This window comes from Tenrec ecaudatus, chromosome 14 (genome assembly GCF_050624435.1).
Source record: "Tenrec ecaudatus isolate mTenEca1 chromosome 14, mTenEca1.hap1, whole genome shotgun sequence".
Classification (NCBI taxonomy): Eukaryota; Metazoa; Chordata; class Mammalia; order Afrosoricida; family Tenrecidae; genus Tenrec; species Tenrec ecaudatus.
Genome location: NC_134543.1, coordinates 7580865 through 7594523, shown reverse-complemented (window position 1 = coordinate 7594523; position 13659 = coordinate 7580865).

Here is a 13659-nt window from a genome sequence, read left to right as displayed (position 1 = left end):
CAACACAACTCTGCAAACAGACTAATAACTACTGAATTGCACCTTCAAACAAGTGGAATGGGTGGTACACCTATGCTGGGGCCATGGCCACCCAGAACTCCCTGACGATGCTCACAGTGAAGGGGGCTGAAGAGGGGAGTTAACAGGTGACCAAAAGCCAGGATTCCTAAGCAGTAAGGACAGTCACTGGACCACAGCCACACCTCTCCCTGGCCAGCAGCCAAGTGTCTCTCTCTGGTCCTCAGCCTCTTAGCCAGGTGGTCCCTTAGAATCTGCCTCCGTGGGGCAGGACGTCTCTGCCTCTTCAGAGAGTTCCAAGGTACCTCGTGGGGTCTTCCCCAGTGTTGGAGGGATTTGTCTCTTCTTCCCAGATGGCTCAACCTTGGAGCTATGTAGAGGAGGGGCAACTAACCCAGACCAATCACCTCTCCTAGTGTTACACATGCCCTATTTGCATAGCCCCACCCAATCATTCTGTGGGCGTTCCAGAGCTTTAGATAAAATTCAACCACAAACACACTGCCTGCCGTCAGTCCATTCTGATTGGGTTTCCAAGACTGTAAATCTTTGCAGGAGTAGAAAGCCAGCTTTCTCTACCAAGCAGCTGATGATTTCGAACTGCTGCCTTTGCAAGTAGTCAACCCAACACCTAGCCACGACACCATGTGGGCTCCCTAGAGACTTGGAGAGGGGGTCATAGTAAGAAATTTCGCTCCACTAGCCCTCTCCAAAGGGTGTTGGGGGAGGGCAGGAGGGTTGGGGGTCTCCCAGGTGACTTGACCACAGTGGACTTGGTTTGTGGGGGGGGGGTCTTAGTTGGTCCTGTCCTGGGATCAGGCTGTAGCAGGTCCACAAGGCTCACACTAGGGAAACAAATGCTGAGTGTGGCCCCTGGCCCTCAGGCCCCCTCTCCCGCCAGCCTCCAGACCATTAGGCCCTGCTCCCTAGAGAGACTGCCTTCCAGCTGAAGGTTTCCCGACGGAGACCCCACGCCCTGGCCCACAGGGTGACAGTAGGAGTCACAGCCCTTCTCCCCCACAGGACCCTGCATCAGGACGGCCAGCAGCTCCCCACCCCCTGAGACAGACGGGGGAGTGGGTATGGAAATACTGAATGATCTGTGGACATCCAGTCCCGGGCCAGGTTGCGGGGACGAGTTGGCAGCACTAACTTCCACTTCCACCTCCCCGGCAGCGTCCTGTCCCATCAGCCACCCCATGAGGGTGCCCCAGGACTGGCAGAGCCCAAGCACCTCCTCCCCTGCAAGCCTGAAAGTCATGCTCAAAAAAAACAAGTCCGGACCTTTCTCATCACAGTGAGGGAGAGGTCTCTCAAATAGATCAGAGTAGTCCCTCCCCAGCTTACTCCCTTCCCCCCACCCCCCACTCCCCCAACCCGGGCTTCCAGAAGGGACTCCAAGGACAAAATTCACAACCAGCAGAACTAGCAGGACCTGACTCCTCTCCTGCCTCCCCCTTCAGTCCTGCCTCGGGGACTTGGCACACACTAGTCCCAAGCTCCTCCTTATCTCATGACGGTTGGGGTTGGATGACTCGGGTTGTTCTGTTTGTCACCACACCCTCCCAGGACCCCTCCTGGCACTGAGGCCTGTCCTTCTGTCCATCAGTCTCAGACTCTCCAGCCACAGCCTTGGCCTGGCTGGGGAGAACCTGTTTGCATTTCCTCCCTGTGGCAAGGTCCCTCTCAGATGGCCGGCTGTGGGCGGCCTCAGTGACAACACAGTGGCCACTTCCACAAGAGGGAATGCCATTGTCCAAGCGACTGGGCCCCTCCTCAGTCCCACCCCCACCCTGTAACCTCCAAACTCCCTCCTCGAGGCCTGCCCAGTCTAGTCCCACATCTGTCTTCCACATGGCCTGGCACACAGTGGCCTTAGTCACAGCTCCAGGCTCTGGCTGGGTAGGCCAGAGGGAGGCGAGACAGGTATCAGGAAGAACATTGGACAGGGGCAGGGCGGCGGGGAACCTGCATACCTGTGCTGGCCTGCTCCCCGATTCCTGGATGAGAACCCCACACATTTCCAGCCTCTCTCACCTGCTGTCCACCCCTCCTGAGGGGGCTGAGATCACTAGACCAACTCACTGCCATGGTATCAATTCTGACTCATAATGGCCCCCCAGGCCAGAGTAGAACAGCTCTTTAGGATTTCCAAGACTAGAGATCTTCATGGGAGCAGAGAGCCTCATCTTTCTTCTGAGGAGCAGCTGGTGGGTTTGAACCACCAACTTTGAATTTAGCAGCCAAATACGTAGCCCACTGTACCACCAAAGCTCTTTGGGAAGTGTGTGAAGCCTATTCCAAGGATGTTAGGACCCTGTACAGGATCTCCTACAGAACACCTGGGAAGGTGGGCGGGGCCAGTCACCCTCCCTTGGCTCAGTTCAAACCCAAACACTCTGCCAGGTTGCCCATGCTGACTCCTAGTGACCCTCCCTACTCAGGGTTTCCAAGGCTGTGAATCACTCCCAGAGCAGCCAGCCTCAGCTTTCTCCCAAGGAGTAACTGGTAGCTTTGAACCTCCGACCTGGCGATGAGCAGTCTAAAGCTTACCCACAGCACCACCCCAGCCCCAGCTAAATGAAAATAAAGGGACCAAAAGCAAAGTTTTCTTAGCAGAAGAAACAACAACAGTGACAGTCTCAGAGCTAAGAGCCAGGAAGGCAAGTGGCCCAGTGACATTGCTTCTGACACTGCCAGTGGAGAAAGATGAGCAGCAGCTCTCACTCCAGAGTCCCCCAAAGGAATCCCTTTCCTGCGTCCCGGGCCGCCGCTGGGTGCCAGCCCTGCTCCTGTCCAGTGAGCTCCAGACTCAGGACGTAAACTTCGTACTGAGACCTCGACGAGGGAGGTGGGAGATGGTACCACTCCGTCAGCGACTTGCCCAAGGCCACTGAGCTGCTCAAGAATGGAGGGACCTACACATTGGGCTGCTCACCGCAGCAGTCAGCAGGTCAGCAGTTCGAAACAACCAGCCACTCCAAGGGAGGAAGAGGAGGCTTTCTACTCCTGGAAAGGGTGACAGTCTGGGAAACCCACAGGGGCAGTTCCACCCTGCCCTGCAGGGCCGTTATGAGTGGGACTGGACTCGAGGGCAGTGAGTTTGGGTTTTGTTTTTTGGTGGCACACACGAAAGCCTCTGGGTGATGCAAAGGCCTTGTGCACCACTACGAACGTAAAGGTTGGCCGTTCAAAGCCACCCAGTGGCAGCTTGGAAGACAAGCGTGGCAGGGTGCTTCTGGAAAGACTGCCGCTGAGATCTGCTCTGCTTCTCATACTTGGAGTCGCCAAGACTCCACAAATGGGTTTGCTTCCTCGAGCTTGATTTACACACAACCCCAGAAACCAAACCCGGTGCCGTGCTGTGGATTCCAACCCCAGCCTCCCTAGAGGACTGAGCAGGGGTGCCCCAGCGCGCCCCAAGGCCACCGTCTTCCAGATCTTCTCTCTTGTGGCGAAGCTGGTGGGTTTGAACCTCCATCCTTTCTGTTTGCACCTCCAGGGCTCCAGCTAGTGTGTCGCCATCGAGAGACAAGACGTTCTGACGCAGCTACCCTGTGGACCACCCTGGGAAGTAGGCCGAGTGGCGGGAAAAGAAAGGACAGGAAAGGACGCAGTATCACCTCCCTCCACATGCATGAACTTCACAAAATAGGCCGACACCTAGAGACAGGCGATCAGAGGTCCTAGGCGCTGGGGAGGGGATGAAACGGGCGGGAGTTAGGTGGTGAGATACTCAGCAACCCACTGAGTGTACTTTGCGCTGCGGTTGCCCACACGAGGAGGGGACGGCAGATTTTAAGCTGCATATATTTGACTGCCATGAAAAAGTGCCCGCTTTTCAGAGAAAGAGAATGACAAGGCTAAAGTGAGCACCACTGCCAAGCCTGGCTCATCTCCCCTCGGTGTCCAGAGGCCCACCCTGATGTGGGTTTGAAAGAACAGGACAGGCAGGTGACGGTCCGCTCCGGTGGCCCCGGGGTCACTCCGTGGCATCCCTCGGGGACCAGCCCTGGGCTGGAGGAAGCTGTCTGTGCCAGAGAGGGGGCTGTGCAGACGGTGTGAGTGTTCCAGCAGCAATGGATTCTGGGTACTCACAGCGACGTGGGTGGTGAGTTGCATGCCCCCCTCCCCCCGCCCACGCTCCCAGCTGGCCCAAGTGGAGGAGCTGCTGTTCTTACCTGGCCCAGGCCTCTGTTCTTCGTGATCTCAGACAGCCTCTTGACTTTAAATAACGAAGGCCTCCCAGTTCTGTCCACGCTGCCCACACTTTTCCCACCTGCAGAAGTGATGCCTTGTCTCCCACGTGCTCCAGTTCCAGGCTCAGAAATCCTGTTGCTGCCATCCCCATGCAGCGGGAGGACCCAGCTGCCTCACCCCCGGGCTGCTGTCTGTTGCCTGGACAATTGCAACTGGCCCCGCTGTTTCTGTTCTTGGCCCACACGCAGCTCAATAGGGGTCTGGTTATAACACAAGTCAGAGGATGTCACTCCCCTGCTCTAAGTCCCGCCGTGGAGCCCATCTCACAGAACTTTCCAGTGGCCTCTGAGGGCTGGCATGAACGGAGACTTCTTGGACCTCATCTTCTGTCCTACCATCGCCTTCTCTGTCCCCACTCAGCTCTGGCTCTACTTCCTCCTCCGATCCTCAAATAAACAAAGCATACTCTGGCCATGGGGCCTTTGCATATACTACTCCCTGTGCAGGGAATGCCCTTTCCCCCAACCAGTCCCCTTCACTCCCTCCCTCACCACCTGCAGCTCCTCACCAGGCCATCATCTGTCCAATGGCCTTGTTCCTGACCATTCAATTGAAAAAGGTTAGTCCCCCGAGTCTGCCTGGCATAACACAGTTCACAAGGACATTGTTCTGTATCCTGGTTTGATGCGTCGAGACTGGGGTCTTCTAAGCTCCTGAGCAGCCATCTGAGGGGTAACCACTGGTCTCCTCATCTGGAGGAAAGAAGACACATGGAAACAATGAGCCCAATGGACCACTAACGGACCATCTAAGCATCAGTCTCCCCAACCCAGAGACCAGAAGGAGTAGGTGGTGCCCGGCTACTACAACCAACTGCTCAGAAAAGGAAAGAATTAGAAAGTCCTGGAGAGAGGTAGAGAAAAATATGGATCTAAACACAAAATCATCAAAGAGGCCAGGTGGACTGGCCAGAGACTGGTGGCTCCCTCCCCCCTCACCCCTGCTTCCTGCCCCCAGAGTATGGCCCTTAGTCACCCTTCAGGTCTGGAACTGAACGTACCCCAGGGTTCAAATAATCAAGCATTCAAGACCAAAAGGGTGGCGTGTAGCCAAGGGCAGAGTGCAGAGGGTCGGGAAGAAGGAGGGATGGAAATAGGAGGCGCAGGTGGAAGTAGGTCAAGTAAGAACTATGGGGGGCTGGTGAGGGATAAGATGAAGCAGATCGTGTCTGTGCAGTTGACGGGAAGCGGGATGATCTGTCTGCAAACTTACTTGCAATCAAAGGTATAAAAGGAAACGAAAAGGCTTACCCCCAATCCAACACATTCACTGTCTCCTGTGCAGGCATCGCAAGCGAGCCTGCCTTCTCTGCTCCTGACTTGACTTTCTCTCTGGCTCCTCTTCAGAACGTCTGTCTGTCTTGTTCACTGTGGTTTCTCCTGAGGCTCAGGAAGGGCCTGCCCACAGTGGGCTTCTACTGCTCTCTGTGGGGCAGCACACAGGGGGGGGCCAAGCAGGGTTGCATCCCTGCCTCGCAGTCACCAGGCTTCGAGGGGCCACATTAGGGTCACCCCCAAACCCGTCTCCCAAGCTCCGGGCTCTCCCAGCACCTCCACTTGTTATTTTTGTTATTACCCATCCGTGTGCAAGACGGCGTGTTCTCATGGCAGCTTCTGCTGAGAAGGCAAATATTCAAAAATACTTTGACAATGACATTCTCCAGTCCCTGAGGCTGTGGGAGATGCCAAAAATGATGTGACTAATGAGTGGCCGGGGGAGGGGTGGGGGTTGGCCTGCATGTTCCAGCATCTGCGCCTCCAGGGCAGATGGCTCCAGGCAGAGATGCTCAGGACGTTGTGTCCAAAGGCCTGGGGGAACACAGGCTGGGGACAGGGGTGCCTCAGGTCTGGGTCTCGCATTGACTCCCCAAGAGCCCCCTGAGGTGGTCCTTGGGCTCCTTGGAGTCAGTCTCCTCTGGGCTCCTATGCCCCGTTCCTAGAGGAAGTGGCGATGTGAGCCGTGTGGTTCCGTGGTTTTGGTTCTTGGGTCTGGGACTCAGGGACTCAAGCCCCTTTAGGCCCACAATGGGTTCCTTCAGGTTTCAGACCCACTCCACACACACTTCCTGCCCACCCCGAGCTGGGTGCAGGACTCACACCACAGGCCCATGCCCCTCACCACCCCTGTCAGCATCCAGCAGGGGTCAGTGGCCATCGAGGCATCAGCTGATGTTCACCATCAGCCTTCCAGGTCAGTTCGCTGCTTGGTCCCAATAGGCCAAGCCCCAGAGGCTGGTGGGGCGGGTCATTGCTCCTACCTGACAGACGTAGACATGGAGGCCCTGGTCAGGGAGGTGACTTGTTCAGACTCCACAGGAAGTTGGAGGCAGAAGCAGACTCAAGCCTGAGCTTTGTGACTGCTCGCTGGCCCTGGATACTCACCTGACCATGTTCCTAGAATCTCAGGGCTGGGCTTTGAAGACTGGGCCACATCCTCGATTCTTGATCGAAGACCGTCAAAGGCCAGCCCAACACACAGGGCAACACGGCCCTGCCAGGCTCAGGGTCACCCTGGGAGGGCTGGAGGAGTTAGACCTAGCCGGGACAGAGGGTGGAAGCCAGATCACCACAAGGGACCTTTTTTGGCAATTTCATTAAGCCGCTCACCTACTTAAGAAACTTCCATGACTCCTGAATGCTGAGCTGCACCCGACCCTAGCCCCACCTTAAACACGCAAGCAGATTCTGGGGCACCATCAATCCAGCTGCTGCAGAGAGGTTTCCAGACCCCTCCCATGTCCACACTCCTCCTCAAGTCTGCACCTCTCTGCCTGGGCTGGCCCTGGAACACCTTCATTTTTCAGCAGCACTTACAGGTGTCCCTCCTCTGGGCCCGGAGATGAGACCACAAGAAGACTAGGTCCCCATGCCCCAGAAGTCCACGGCCTCCCCAGGGAAGCAAGGTCAGCCATGGAAAATTACAGGGTAAGGCACCTGTGGAGCGGTAGAAAGTGTGATTGTGCGAACCGCTGCGGGAGCTACTGGTGCAGCTGGGGTCAGGCAGAGAGAGGGGAGCAGGAAGGGCCTTGCAGCCGGGGGGACAGCCTCTGCAAAACCCAAGAGTGAAAGGATGTAATGCGCTTCTGGCCTCCTCGTGGAGCAGAGACCCTCTGAGGCTGGTGGGCATGAAGCAAGAGCACACCCAAACCCTACTGGGGCCTTTCCCTGGACCGTGAGCAAAGGAGCTCAAATAGATCTTTCTCCAACGGCCAGTCAGCACATGGGAAGATGCTCCACTCATAAGCCGTTGGAGCGATACAAATGCAAATCACAGTGAGATACCACTTCACCCCCACTGGGATGGCCGCAATCAAAAGACAGATAATAACAAGTGTTAGTGAAGATGGGGGCTATGGGAACTCTCACACACTGCTCTAATAAACTCACTGCCATCACATAGGCGATCTTATAGGACAAGGTAGAACTGCCCTGGTGGGTTTGCTCTTTACAGAGTAGAAAGCTTCACCTTTCCCCCAAGGAGCAGCTGTTGGTTTTGAACTACTGATCTTGTGGTTAACAGTTTAACATGTAATCACTATGTCACCAGGTCTGATATATATGTATGTGTATGTGTGTGTATATGTTGCAGTTACATAATCTGTCAACTTGTGAAGGGGTGGAGTCTAGTCAGTCAATCAGGTCATAGCCAATCATGCCTGTGTATGGGCATGGCCTTCTGCTGAGAATTCTGGGGACTCCTGTCTTCCTTCCTGGAAGTGGGACTCTCTCTCTCTCTCTCTGCTTGACATTCCTATTGTCAAACCACCTGGAGCTACGCTGATGGAGCCAGAGCCCTGGAGCTGGAGGAGCCAAGTGGAGACCCACGCCAGCCCTGAGATGCTTCTACCACCACTGGAGTCACAAGACTTTCCACCCACTGGACTGTGATCTTCCTGAATTCAGCATTATTGCATGTATTGTGTGAATTTTAAGAGGAATTTATAGACTGGTATCAGACATATGGACTAATATCGGACTTATGGACTTGGTCTGGACTGGGCGGGATGTTTTCTCAATATACAATTTTTCTTTCTTTATAAGACTCTTTCTTATACACATATGAGTGTCTATGAAGTTGTTTCTCCGGTCTCCCTGGACTAACACAAATGCTTTAGCTGAAATTGCGACTTTGAATTTGTTTCTCTAGTCAACCTGGATTAACACAGTATCTATCTATCTATCTATCTATCTATCTATCTATCTATCTATCTATCTAGTGTTGTTAGGTGTCATGGAGTCAGTTCCAACTTATAGTGACTATGCACAACAGAAGACAACATTACCTGATCCTGCATCATCCTCATGCTTGTGCTTGAGCCCATTGTTACAGATGCTGTGTCAATCCATCTTACTGTATACACACACACACATACATGTATGTATGCATATACCCAAGAGAGAATCAAGCAGGTGTCCACACCAAAATCTATACACAAATATTTATAGCAACATTGTTCATCATAACCACAAAGCAGAAATAGCCCTCGTGCCATCAAAGGGTGAATGGATAAAGAAAATCACCCCCTCCATCTTTGTGATTGACCATTATTCAGCCTTCAAAAGGAACGCAGTGCTGACACAGGGACTACTGCATGAACGGCCCTCGGAACCAGCAAGCTAATGAAACCAGCAGGCACAGACACCACGGATCCTAGGGTTCCGCGACATGAAGTCTAGACTAGGCTCAGCTATAGGGACAAAAAGGACATTCATAGCCTGGGGCTGTGGGTACAAGGACAGGGCATATAAGGTTTCTCTGTGGATGATGAGCATGCTCTACAATTGATTGTGATTATGGTTGCACAACCCTGAATATTCTCCCACCCACTGAATTGGAAACCTCACACAGTGAGTTGTGTGCTTTGTGAATTCAACATGCCTGGCCCGAGCCTGAGGAGCCCTGGAGGCGTAGTGGTTATGAGTTGGGGTGGTGTGTCAGTCTGGGTGGACCAGAGAAACAAATCCGTGGACATACATATGTGTATAAGAAAGAGATTTATATACAAGAGCAATTGAACATGGAGAAAACAACCCAGCCCAGTCCAGATCAAGTCTATAAGTCCAATATTAGCCCATATTTCCTATAGAATTCTATAAAGTCCTCTTCAAACTCAGGAAACACATACAATGACATTGCATGTAGATCTCAGGCCAGTAAGTAGAAAGTCCTTGGATCCAGTGTCATTGGAAACATCTCAGTGCTGGCAGGGGTCTCTGCATCAGGGTGGGTCCATGTGTCTTGTCAGCTGCTCTGTCTCCCAGGGTGTGAACAGAGAGTCTCCCATCTCCAAGGAGGAAATACCAGATTTCCAGAATTCTCAAGAGAAGATCATGCCAACATAGAAGCCTCATTGGCTATGATCCGATTGACCGACTAGACTCCACCCCTTCAATCATAATCCTCTCAAATTGACAATTTTATAACTACCACAGGTGGTAACTCTCAGGTCAGCAGTTCAAAACCACCAGTCCCTCTGAGGAAGAAAGACAGGGCTGTCTACTCCTGTAAGGAGTTCCAGCCTCAGAAACCCACAGGGGCAGTTCTACCCTGTCTTCTAGGGTCGCCAGGAGTCAGCGTCGGCTCCGTGACAGTGAGCTACCTTGTTTTCCTCTTGACCCCAGTCTTGGCATGTCCAGTCACGGCACAGGCATGTGAAAGTTGGACACGGAATAAGGAAGGCTGCCGATGGATGGCTGCATTTTGCATGGTGGGGCTGCCCAGGAAAACCCCCAAATCTGTCTTGGAAGAAGTACAGCCAGAATGCTCCTTGGAAGTGAGGATGATGAGACTTTGCCTCAAGCGTTTTGGACTTGTTGTTAGGAGAGACCAGTGCCCAGAGCAGTAGAGAGTGGGGGGTGGGGAGCAGAAGACCTTCCAGGAGACAGATTGACACAGTGATTGCAACAATGGGCTTAAACTTATCAATAATTGTGAGGAAGGCGCAGGACGAGGCAGTACTTCCTTCCACTGTATGTGGGGTCCCAGTGAATTAGAACCGACTTAAGAGCCCCTAACAAAGCCCTATCTCTGTATACACGCACATATGTACGTACATGTATCCAATATAAAGTAAATATATCCCAATGTAAAATTATGTACATAATTTTGAAAGAATTTTCAGCAGGAACAAAAATTATTCTGGTGGTTTGGTTTGCTACCACACGGCTTAGTAGTCCATCTCGCCTGGAGGCTCCTCCTTCTGGTTAACGCTCATCTCTGCCTCAGTGCTATGGCACCGCCCGGAGAAGTGAGCTGGATGCCCCCCAGGGCCCAGAGGGGAAGGGGCAGGAGTGGAGTGTGGGCAGGAAGAGGAGGCTGGGCTCTTGCTCACCTTCCTTCCTCCATACACTCAACACACGTTCCCTAGCACCTGCTCCGTGTCAGGCCTCCCGCCTCCCACGCGCTTCCGCGGTCTATCATTGGAACAACACCTGACTCCGGTCAGCTTTGGTATTTGCCAAGCATCTTCCTGCTCCTGATGTCATGGGGTCCTCACATCAATCCTCTGTGAGAGAAGCCCTTGCACCCTCCCTGAAGGTGGGAAAGAGAAAGTCGTTTGCCCAGAACCACACAGCTAATGGGCAGCAGGGGTGGCCACTGTCCCTGGCTTCAGTGGCCCAGAACTGGATGGACCCTGATCTGGGGGCCCTCCTTCATTGGGGCTTGTCTGGTGGCCTGGAAGGGCCTCTGACCAATGGGTCGGTACCCCATGTCCCCCACCTGTCCTGCCTGGAGGACAGCTGTGGCTTCCTACAAGGACTGCCAGCAGCTGCTGCACAGGGAGCAGCTGAATCCCCCAGTAAAAGCACAGCCTCTGGGACCCCACGGATGCCCTCACTCAGCTGAGGGCACTGGGCCACCATCCTCTCAGGCTCAGACTGGGCCTCCCCTAGGGGTCTCCCAGCAACATCTGCACCATGGGACCAATGAACTTGCCCTACAGGAAACAGTCTCCAGTAGAGCATTCCACAGTTCACTGGGCCCTGGGCCCCTGCACCCAGTGTCAGCCCCAGACTGGAACTCAAAGGGACAGAGTCCCCACAGAGGAGCACCCTATTCCTGTCTGCAGGGTCACTCAGTGCAGGAGGTCTCAGGCAGGGAGCTGTGTCATCATCACAGAGGAGCTAAGAGACCTATAGTCATTGCCAGGCAGATGGGGTGGGAGGGCATTCTAGACACTGGGAACAGCATGTGCAAAGGCACAGAGGAGGAACTGTGGGGGCATGGCCTCTGTGCTCAGAGAGACAAGCCCAGGCTGGTCCTCTGGGGGGGGGAGGGGGCGGGTCAGGGTCATTTCAGAAGAAGGTGTTGGGGGTGGTGGGCAGGGGTCACTGAGGAGCCAGGCTGACACTCCTGGTGACTGACCACCAGGGTTCTGAGCCCCTGAGGGTATGGTTATCAGAATGAGGTTGGGCTCCTTAACCTCGGCCCAGAGACAGGTGGGCGAAGCCCCAGAGACCCCACAACAGGTAGACCCATCTGAGGGTGCCTACACAGTCCATAGACACTCTGCCCTGCGGGCCCTGCGGGCCTGGTTGCAGAAGTCCTCTCCCTTGGGCAATTCCTAGGTGCTCGTATCATGACTGGGTGCAGCAAATGGAGTCCACGGCAGCTGGCACCCCTAAAGGACATACTTCAGGGGCCCACCCCCAAACTTGCCTCCCCACCATCCCCCAGCCATTCACCTGCTGCCTGGGGCGTGGGGCGTCAGACCCCTGTTCTGAGACTCCGCGTGGCTCTCTCGACTACCTGGTGAGCTCCCCAGACCAAAGAGTACAGATCCTGCAGCCCAGCCCATTCTCTTTGTGCCAGCCTGCCGGCGGAAGCTCATCACTGTCTGTCGCCCAACTGCCAGCCACGAATGGCCTGAGATTGGGCAAAGGAGGCAACCTATCATCTTCCCAATTGACGCTCAGTCCCGGCGATTGTAAATTGAAGGTGCCTGATTCTTTCTGCAGGCTGAGTGCCATGGACCCCACGGTACACACCAGGAGAAGCCAGCAAAGTCCTCTCGCCTTGACTCTCTGATTCTGCTGTGACTGAGCAGAGAGGAGGGGCTGCTGGAGGCTCCACTCATAGGGCTCCACCTTTCCCGGTGGGCAGGCACCTTGACCCAGCCTGTGCCCCTGACCTGAGAGTCCCTCCTGCTCCTCTCCTCGGGCTCCACTGAAGGCTGGCTCAGCCAAAGAGCCCCATAACCACCAAGCCCGTGACCCAGCCTGCCCTCTCCACTGGGATAAACCTGGTCACCTGAGTCCCCATAAGGTGCTGCCACGGTGGGGCTCTTTCTCCTTGCCTCCGGGAGCAGGCACAGCAGGGAGGGGCCCCAAATGGTGGCCCAGAGCTCTAGGCTTGCATCCGGGTTCCGAGAACTCCCACCCCAAGGATGAAGCCTATGCAGGGTCTCAGAGCTACCAGGAAGGGCTTGACTGACCCCATCTATGTCCCTCCTACCTCCTCACCCCTGCACCTGTGTGCTGGTCCAACCAAAGCCCCCAAACCCCCTACCCTGGTCTAGGCTTCACACTATAGCTGAGGTTGGAGGAAGTAGGGCAAGGGGTATTGGGAGGCCTATCTAATAGCTGGCAGGGTTCAGGAGACCAGTATAGAGGGAGAGGGATGCAAGTAAGGAGCCAGGACACAGGGGTCTTCTGGGCAGGAGGACACAAGCTGCTGCCTCCAGAGGCAGAGGAGGGAGTGAAAAGGTTCAGAGAAGAGCAGACCTGGCCTGAGGTCACCTAGCTGGCCAAGGTGCCACAGGTGAGAAGGGTCCAATACCCTGATTGGGGGGCTGCACCATTGGGTTGACTGAGCCTCTTTGATGCCCTCCATAGCGACCTGTGACATAGTTGTTATCTGTTGGGCTGCTAACTGCAAGGTCAGCAGTTCAAAACTATAGTCACTCCAAGGGAGAAAGATGGGGGCTTTCTATTCCCATCAAGAGTTCCAGTCTCAAAAAACCCACAGGGGAAGTTCTCCCCTGTCCTACAGGGTGGATGTGGGTTGGTATCGACCCAATGACAGTGAAAGTGCCCTGTCATTCTGCCCTGCCCTTCACACCCTCTGCCCCCCCTCAACTGGTCAGACTCCTGCACAGGTCTGAAGCCACTGCCTCCAGGAAATCCCTGGGGCCTCTCCCTTTCCCTCAAGGGCTCCCCGATTTTCTTTGGATCCCTTTTGGGTTCCTCTCATGTTCTCAGCAATTGTGGCCTGTTCTCTCTGCCCATCTGTCGCCTCCCTCACCCGATGGTCAGCGCAAGGACACTAAGCGCTGAAGTGCTTGGCCCCTAACCAGACGGTCAGCAGCTGGAGCCCACCAGCCGCGCCACGGGAGACAGCGGAGGCCGTCGGCTTCCGGAAAGACCCCCAGACCTGGAAGCC